Source organism: Solanum stenotomum, chromosome 7 (genome assembly GCF_019186545.1).
Source record: "Solanum stenotomum isolate F172 chromosome 7, ASM1918654v1, whole genome shotgun sequence".
In the NCBI taxonomy this organism is placed as follows: domain Eukaryota; kingdom Viridiplantae; phylum Streptophyta; class Magnoliopsida; order Solanales; family Solanaceae; genus Solanum; species Solanum stenotomum.
The window spans coordinates 40,181,863-40,190,856 of NC_064288.1; positions in this window are offsets into that span (position 1 = coordinate 40,181,863).

An 8,994-nucleotide genomic window follows, 5' to 3' on the forward strand; every position below is an offset into this window, starting at 1 on the left:
TTTGTGTCTAACTAATGCTCCTGCAACATTCATGGATCTTATGAACAGAGTGTTTAAGACTTATCTTCATAGGTTTGTTATCGTATTCATTAATGACATTCTAATTTACTCGAGGAATGAGGAAGATCATGCTAGTCATCACAGAGTAGTTCTCCAAACTCTAAAGGATAAGGAATTGTATGCCTAATTTTTTAAGTGTGAGTTTTGGCTTGATTCTGTGGCATTCTTAGGACACAATGTATCTGTTTAAGGGATACGAGTTGACACTAAAAAGATTGAGGCCATATAAAACTGGACTAAACCCACATCTCCAACTGATATTAGAAGTTTCTTGGGATTGGCTGGATATTATAGAAGGTTTGTTGAGGGGTTCTCATCTATTTCATCCCCTTTGACAAAGTTGACTCATAAGACAGCAAAGTTTCAATGGTCTAAAGCTTGTGAGAAAAGCTTTCAAGAATTGAAAACGCGGTTTACTACTGCCCAGTGTTGACTTTACCAAAGGGTACAAAAGGCTTTGTTGTGTATTATGATGCGTCCAAAGTGGTACTGGGTTGTGTATTGATGCAGAATGACAAATTTAAAATGTATGCCTCCAGACAGCTTAAGATTCATGAGAAGAATTACCCAATCCATGATCTAGAGTTGGTTGTTGTAGTGTTTGCGTTGAAAATATGATGTCACTGTCTTTATGGTGTTCATGTTGATGTGTTTACCGATCACAAGAGTCTTCAGTATGTATTCAGTCAGAAAGAGCTTAATCTCAGACAGAGGAGATGGTTGGAGTTACTCAAGGATTATGACATGAGTATTCTCTATCACCCAGGTAAGGGTTGTTGTTGATGCTTTGAGCAGAATTTATATGGGTAGTACTGCCCATGTTGAGGAAGTAAAAAAAGAGTTAGCCAAAGACGTGCACAGACTTACACGATTGGGAATCCGATTAATGGATTCCAGTGAAGGAGCATTAGTGGTGATGAATGGGGTTGAGTCATCACTAGTGTCCGAAGTGAAAGAGAAACAAGACCAAGACCCTGCTTTGCTTGAATTGAAGGCAAATGTTCATAAGAAGAAAGTGATGGCTTTTGAAAAATAGGGAGATGGTGTATTAAGGTATCAAGGTAGATTTTGTGTACCAAAATTTGATGAACTCTAAGAGAGGATCATGGAGGAAGCTCATAGCTCCAGATATTCGATCCATCCTGGTTCCACAAAGATGTATCATGACTTGAGAGAAGTCGATTGGTGGAGTAGTATGAAGATGTGTATTGCAGAGTTCGTTGCTAAGTTCTCGAATTGCCAACAAGTCAAGGTAGAGAACCAAAGGCCCTATGTCTCAGAACATAGATCTTCTGGAATGGAAGTGGGAGATGATGAATATGGATTTCATTACTAGTTTTTCGTTGTCTCGCAGGCAACCTGATTCAATTTGGGTGATTATAGATCGAATGACTAAATCAGCCCATTTCTTTCCTGTAAAGACTACATGTTCAACAGAAGATTATGCAAAATTATATATTCAAGAGGTAGTCAAACTTCATGGAGTTTCGGTGTCCATCATTTCATATAGAGGTGTGATTAACGCTCAACTGCAGCTCATCCAATACTAGGTGTAAGCGGTCGTAATCTAGTATATAACCCAACGAAAGGTTGGGGTTGAACCCATAGGGAGCGGTACAGTATCAAATTTAATTTAGAAGTAAATCATATGGTTTAGTTGGTTATAGAAGTAGACATTGTCGAAATCAAACAAACTAAGTTAAAGATTTGACAACGAATGTCAGATGGGGGTTTAAAGGGGTAAATTAACAACTACTGCAATCGCTAAAATAGGGAAGACAATCAAATAGAGGAGAATTCTCAGGTATGTGATCGATTATAGGCTAATTTCGCTATATGGGTGACCGAAGTTTACTAAAAATTCACTGGATTTCAGTGGGTAGGTGTAGGCTAGACTATTGATACAATAGCTTTCTCTCGAACAACTACTACGATTAATGTGAGTTCTCTCGAACCTTGACAAGCATGCTAATATAACCAGCCCAATACCTTAATTTATCCACTCTCTCGAGCTAGATAGGTAGGATTGAGTGAAGATTTACTCTCTCGAGCTGAACCCACAACCACTCAATGCCTACCAACGCCAATTTACAACCTTAGCTCTACACCTCTCTCTCAAGCAAGCATAGAACGCTAAATTAAAATTGAAATTTTCACTAAAATTCATAAATTGAACCTCAGCTATAAATCAGACCCACTTTAAAACAACATACAAATTAGTAAACAATGGTATCCATAAGCTAATTAGACAAATAATCACATTATCACACCCCAAGAATTGGGGTTTTAGCCACACATTATAAAAAGAAATAAATCAATACCAATTATGCTCTCCATAATCTGGGTATTGCAATCCAAGTATTTACAACAGTCCAAAATGCTAAAAAATTTAAAAGCCAAATATAAAAAACTACTCAAAAACTTTTCAAAACCCTCACACACTCCACAAAAACAATGTTTTGGTTAAAGATATGAGTTTTACAATGATAGGATCCCCAGAACTCTTTTTAAAGATCAATTTATACTCTTTAAGATTCTAGCCTTCGGGGTCAATCGTGAGATAAGTCGTGTGTCGCCGAACAGGTTGGCGACTCACCGATCGCCCCTATCTATCTCCTTTTTAGCTCGTGCTCTCACCAATTTTCACTATAACTTTAGGAGATCTAAATCTGGGTCGCTGATGGTTTCGGTGATGTGCCATTTGACCATTTAAATCAGTATTTGGCTTGCTCCTTTGTTGATAGTTCTGTGAAATTTGGCGAGCTGAATCTGCTTTGCCGATCCAATCAGCGAATCACTGATATATACCATACCTCACCCAATTTCTCTCACAAAAAAGGTGGCATATGTAACTTTCAGAGAGCGAAGAGGTCACTCGGCGAATCGCCAAGTGGATTTGGCAATCTTCAGCCCTCTTCATCTTTTTCGCCCCCTTTTTGCCTAGTAATGTCCTTGCCTTAATCATTTGCCTTCTTTTCTGCAATTCAACATTTTAACATCAGTTTGGAGCATAAATTAGGCATTGAGGACAATGAAACTATCAGAACAAAGCCCTACATGAGTCAAAATCTCAGACTCATCAAGGTGCGCAATTCACCGAACAATTTTGGAAGTCTTTCAAGAAAGGTTTGGGTTCGAAGGTAAATTTGAGTACTGCTTTACATCCTTAGACTGATGGTCAAGCAGAGCGTACAATTCAGACTTTAGAAGATATGTTGACGTGTGTGATCGATTTCAAGGGTAATTGAGATGATCACTTACCTCTCATTGAGTTTGCTTGCAACAACAGTTATCACTCTAGCATCCAAATGGATCCTTATGAGGCTCTTTATGGGAGAAGATGTAGATCTCCTATTCAAGTTGGTGACGCTGGGTTGATAGGACCAGACTTAGCTCATCAAGCTATGGAGAAAGTGAAAATCATTCAAGAAAGGTTGAAAACAGTGCAAAGTCAGCAGCAATCCTATACTAATGTTAGGATAAGAGACTTGGAGTTTGAGGTGGATTATTGGGTTTACTTGAATGTGTCACCCATGAAGGGTGTTATGAGATTTGGTAAGAAGGGGAAGCTCAGTCCCCGGTATATTGGTCCTTACAAGATATCCAAGAGGATCGGCAATGTAGCTTATAAGTTGTAGCTACCGCCAGAGTTAGCAGTAGTCAATTCGGTGTTACACATTTATATGTTGAAGAAGTGTATGGGCGATCCTTCACTTATTATACCTACTGAGGATATTGGTATTAAGGACAACCTATCTTATGATGAGGTACCCGTTCAGATTCTAGATCACCAGGTTTGCAACTTGAGAACCAATGAGGTAGCATCAGTCAAGGTCTTATGGAGAAATAAGTTTGTTGAGGAAGCTACTTGGGAGGCTGCGGAGGATATGAGGAAGATATACTCACATCTCATTCCTGGAGGAGAAATTCCAGACTAAGGTAATGACTTTTTGTAAAACACTCTTTAAATTGATATGCCTTGTTGTGTTAAATTGCATGTTGGGTGTTTGAGATGGGTGTTAGATGTTGCCACCCTTTTTTTTACTAAGAGTAATCTAATTCGAGGAAGAATGTTCCCAAGGGGGAAATATTATAACACCTCGGTCTTAGAAAGAGTTATTTTTAGAAAGAGCTAAATTGGAAAGAGTCAATTTGAGATTTGTTCAAGTTATGCTTAATTTGTGAGTTTTGAGTCAACTTCAAAGGACCATAAATTTCAGTACAGGATGAGTTTGGTGGCTCATAAGGTATCAAATGAAAGATATTTGAGTACTCTTTCCAACGCCGCTAAGTTTGCTAAATTTCAAGTTCGGATGAGGGATATATGCCCATTTGAGTTCAGAATTTCCAATTAAGAAAATTCATCCGAATTAATGAGGGGTATTTTGGTCTTTTCCTTACCCTATTAGCCTTAAACATTTTTTTCACCCCTTTAGGGGTATAAAATGATTGGAATCATTTTTAGTCATCCAAAGGAGATTAGGTTTTTGTGGAGAGAATTTCAAGAGGAGAAAAGGAAGAACAATCAAGATTCTTGCGACGCTTTGAGGATTTCCGCCAAGAATTTGATTCTTTCAAGGTATGTAAGTTTCCATAGTGTTGGATTTGTTCACCCACACGCCAATCATGAGTTTTTTTTACAAATTCCATCCATAAGATTAGGTATATTGAGTTTCTTGAAGTTTGTGCTTCATTCTAAGTTGAGTATTTCTGAGTTTGAGTACCCTTGAGTATCCTTGAGTTGAGTTGAGTTGACATGAGGTGAGTATTTTCTTCTTTTTATCAGTTCAAGCTTATATATATGCATTAAGATTGCCCTTGCATGCTCGTACATTTAATGTACTGACACCATTTGGCATGCATCTTTCATGATATAGATACAGGTAACCAGGGTCATCAACAGGTACTTTGTTGATACCACTAGCAGTTCCAGAGTTGCTTTAGTTAGCCTCCTTGCTTCCGAAGGATTCCCACATTTACTTTCAGCCGTATTAGGATGTCGTGGGTCTTGTCCCGACTTCCATAATAGTTATTAGAGGCTTCATAGATAGATTGTCGTAGTTGACGAGTCTTTTTCTCATTCCGTTGTTGATGTTTTAAAGACTATGAGTTGAACACTTATGTTTATTTGAGTATACTAAGTAAACTATTTTATTTATGATATCTTATGAGTTGAGCTTCTTTTGAGATTTCTGTTGTTGAGTAAGTCTTTCGCTGAGAGTTGAGCTAAACCAAGGGTTCGCTTGGGGTTAGCAATGGTTCTCCAGTGCCGACCACGTCCAGGGTGTAGACTCGGGGCATGATAGCACGCATGTTGAGCTCCTACTTAGTTGAGCTGCTTCAACTCCCTGTTATTATATATAATAATATAAGAAGAGAAAATAAAAGTTTAATAATTTGATTGTATATGGAAGAAATATATGTATATATATATATCCACTATTAATATATGAGTGTGAATAGACATGTAGTTGATAGTCAACATGTATGTTTGTGTTGCTTAATTGTTTCCACTTATATATTAGATGATAAATAATTATGCATGAATCCGCGTAAAAAATTAAATTATTTCACCTTGTTTTCTGAACTAGTTTCGGTAGTTTAAATAGAAGAGACATAAATTTCTGTAGTGTTATATTTACTTCTCCATTCAAATTTACTTGTTTACTATTGATATGATACACCTCTTAAAACTCTATAATATAATGAAAATTTTACTATAACATCCTTTGAATATAATAAATTCAATATTCTAAAACAATACATTGGGAAATAATTACTTGTTAATAATAAGAATAACTTAAAAAGTAAGTGTACTGACCCTTTTTGATATTTATGGGTAGACCAATGACAAAAGAATTGAGCCAAAAAACATTTTGTATAATGACTAAAAAATTATAGGCTAGACCAGTCTCAGATGGAATCTGAGTAAGGTGTAGTCTAGGACAATTCATGAATGGATGGGGTGCTATGCCTAAGCTTGGATCGTATTTCCTAGTAGCTAAGACATAAGAAACCCATAAGGCCTTTCAGAATTGAACTTGGGTGAGTAAAAATATCGGTATCATACTTGTCATGAAGGGGTTAATATATGACGTCAAGGTTTAAAGGTGTGTTGCGAAATTGGGGTTTTGGAGAGGATTTAGGAGTCTTTGTCATTGTGCAAGCCGCTTAGCAGGTATTACACTACTATAACGGGATGAATTAATTCCTACTATAGTGTGTGGGCTGATATGGAGATGCCGCTAGTGGGTCGGGTCTCTATAGAGGGGTTAGTCGAGATTTTGTGCAAAAAAGTCTAAAAAATCTCTTATTTTCTGCAACTTCATTCTTGGAACTTGAAGGGTGATTTAGGAAAGTTTCCTTCTGTTTTTCCACCAATCACTTCGGAAAGGTAAGTTAATTACTTTTCCAATTTGTATTTTAATTGTTATGCCTTAAAATCTAGATTGTTAGTCTTAGGGAAGGGTTTTAACTTAAATTAATGGTGAAAAATACCCGTGTTAGGTGAGATGATCATGAGAATGACCTCGAGTTTAAGATTTGATTATAATATGGGTATTGTTAGGCCATTATTCGTTGATTATTATGTTTTGATTATTGTTTGGATCAAGAACAAGACGAAATTCATTACAAGGAAAAAGTTCAAGTTCTTTAGAGTTTTCAAGACATGATTCGAGGTAGGTGATGATTGTTGTTTTTCGTTTATGCTATATGTATTTGTTAACTGCATTGTTAGTAATGCATGCATGATATATAATTAGAGAAATTGGAAGATATAATGTGAAATGAAAGATGTTATCAATCTTATGCAATGAATATGTTACATGAATGTACATGTGTGATTGTGATTCATTGTGGTTGTGATTGTATTGTGTTGATGATTGGGATCATGTACCACGACAGTGCACTAACATCTGAATGAATACCACGTCGATGCACTAACATCTTAAATAGGTATCACTCTAGTACACTAATTATGGAATGGGTACCACGTTGATACATTAACATTTTGTATGTGTGGGTTCCATGAGAGAATCGAACTGAATTTTTGTGTTGTGACGATGATGATGTTATGTCATCAATTCAGGATAAAGATTGGGAGTGTGGGATATGTTTTACTTGTGTTGTAATTGGATATTATGTGCTTACTGAGTTGTGGTTGCATGTTCACATTTCATATAATTAAACTAGACGATGATCCTACCAGTACACTGTGATTATGTACTGATATTGTACTTGATTTTTCTTTCTTGAATACATGGCATATTCATGATGCTACTTCACGACTACTTGATTTTTCTTTGTTGAATACATGGCATATTCATAATGCTACTTCATGACCTCCATTATCTGAATTGAAGGGTGAATCACTTCCTCCTGACTGTTATAAATTCCTCGTATTTCTTCGTTCATTTGCTCAGACTTAGACATTCTAGATTTACGTCTTCCTCTCTTGTTTTGGGATCACATCTCCTATTCTAGACTTGTTAGATGTTTTGGTACAACGACTTTCAGATTCTAGAGGGTTAATTTCCATTATTATTTTGTTGGCTGATAGAGTTTGTGGAAATTTTGTGCGTTAATTATTTAAAACGGTTTTTCTCGTATTTCATATTATGACTTAGTTTCTTAAATATTTTGCTGGTTTAGCTTTAGGTTAATAGTTGGTTCCCCCATCAAAAGATTATGTGGATGTCACTCATAACGAGTCAAGATTGTGACAATAAGAGATAAATTATCTCTTAATTTTTTAAGTAAAAAACATTTATTTTAAATATAATGAACAAGTAAAAATAAATAAAAATATTTTAAACTAATGTCGTAGAAAAACAGACAAACAATAAATTAAAATATGAATGGGTTCAATCATTCATTAGCATATAGAGTTGATCGTAATAGTATAATTGAGGATAACCAGGCAGGTTATGGTCATTGTCATGTCTTTATGTATAATAATACATATTAAAGTGAAAAATACCTCAATTGATAGATGTAGTAGCTTCATACATTTTCAAAAAAGTTGCTCCTACCTGACGTGACATTATTTGATTTGGTACTGTAGTTTAAAAAAATTAAATTGTTGTTTATAACCGTTCTTAAATATTTATATGATTGTAAATCATTTTATTTAGGATCAAATGAAAATTTTAAAGTTAAATTATTTTTAATTATAATAAAGTAGTATGAGGTGATAGTGTGGTAGGTGGTAGTGTGGTAGGTGAGTAATTTATTTTAATTACTTTATTATAATATTCTTTTTTCGGTGCGAAATTCATGGTAAAATGTAATAATATTTATTGTAATATTCTTCCGATAGTTGTTTAATTTGAGTATTTCATTAATATTATTTATGATATATTCTAGATATAACATATCTTGAGTTCTTTGGTACATATATAAATTTTCCTCCATTAATTGTTCTAATAGTTTTATATCTTTTTAAGATTCTATCCAATATTATAAATATTCGTAGTTCATTTTAATCTGAATTTATTTCTAAATCATACCATTCTATTCTTTCGGAGTCTAAATCATGTAGGTCTATTTCATACCATTCTTGGTTCAATATATCTTCTGATTCGTTATCTTCAAATATTTTTTCCCATATTATTCTTCTTAATTCAATTATTTCTATATTTTTAAGTATATATAGGATTAAAGTTTCGTAGTTTTTTATCATTTCATCATGCATGTATGTGGTCATGTTCGTTGTTATGCAGATTTTTTATTTTCAATTATTCCTTCCTATCATATCCATAATTGATTAAATTCATATTAGATCATTATGAACTAGATTATTTGTTTATCATGTTCTCCTGTCACTACTAGCATCGTACTTTAGCGGATACTTCCTTCTTATCAGCGCTTCAACTTTGTTTACTCCCCTAAACGGCTTTCCTCGCCTACCGGTTTCAACATTAGGATGGCATA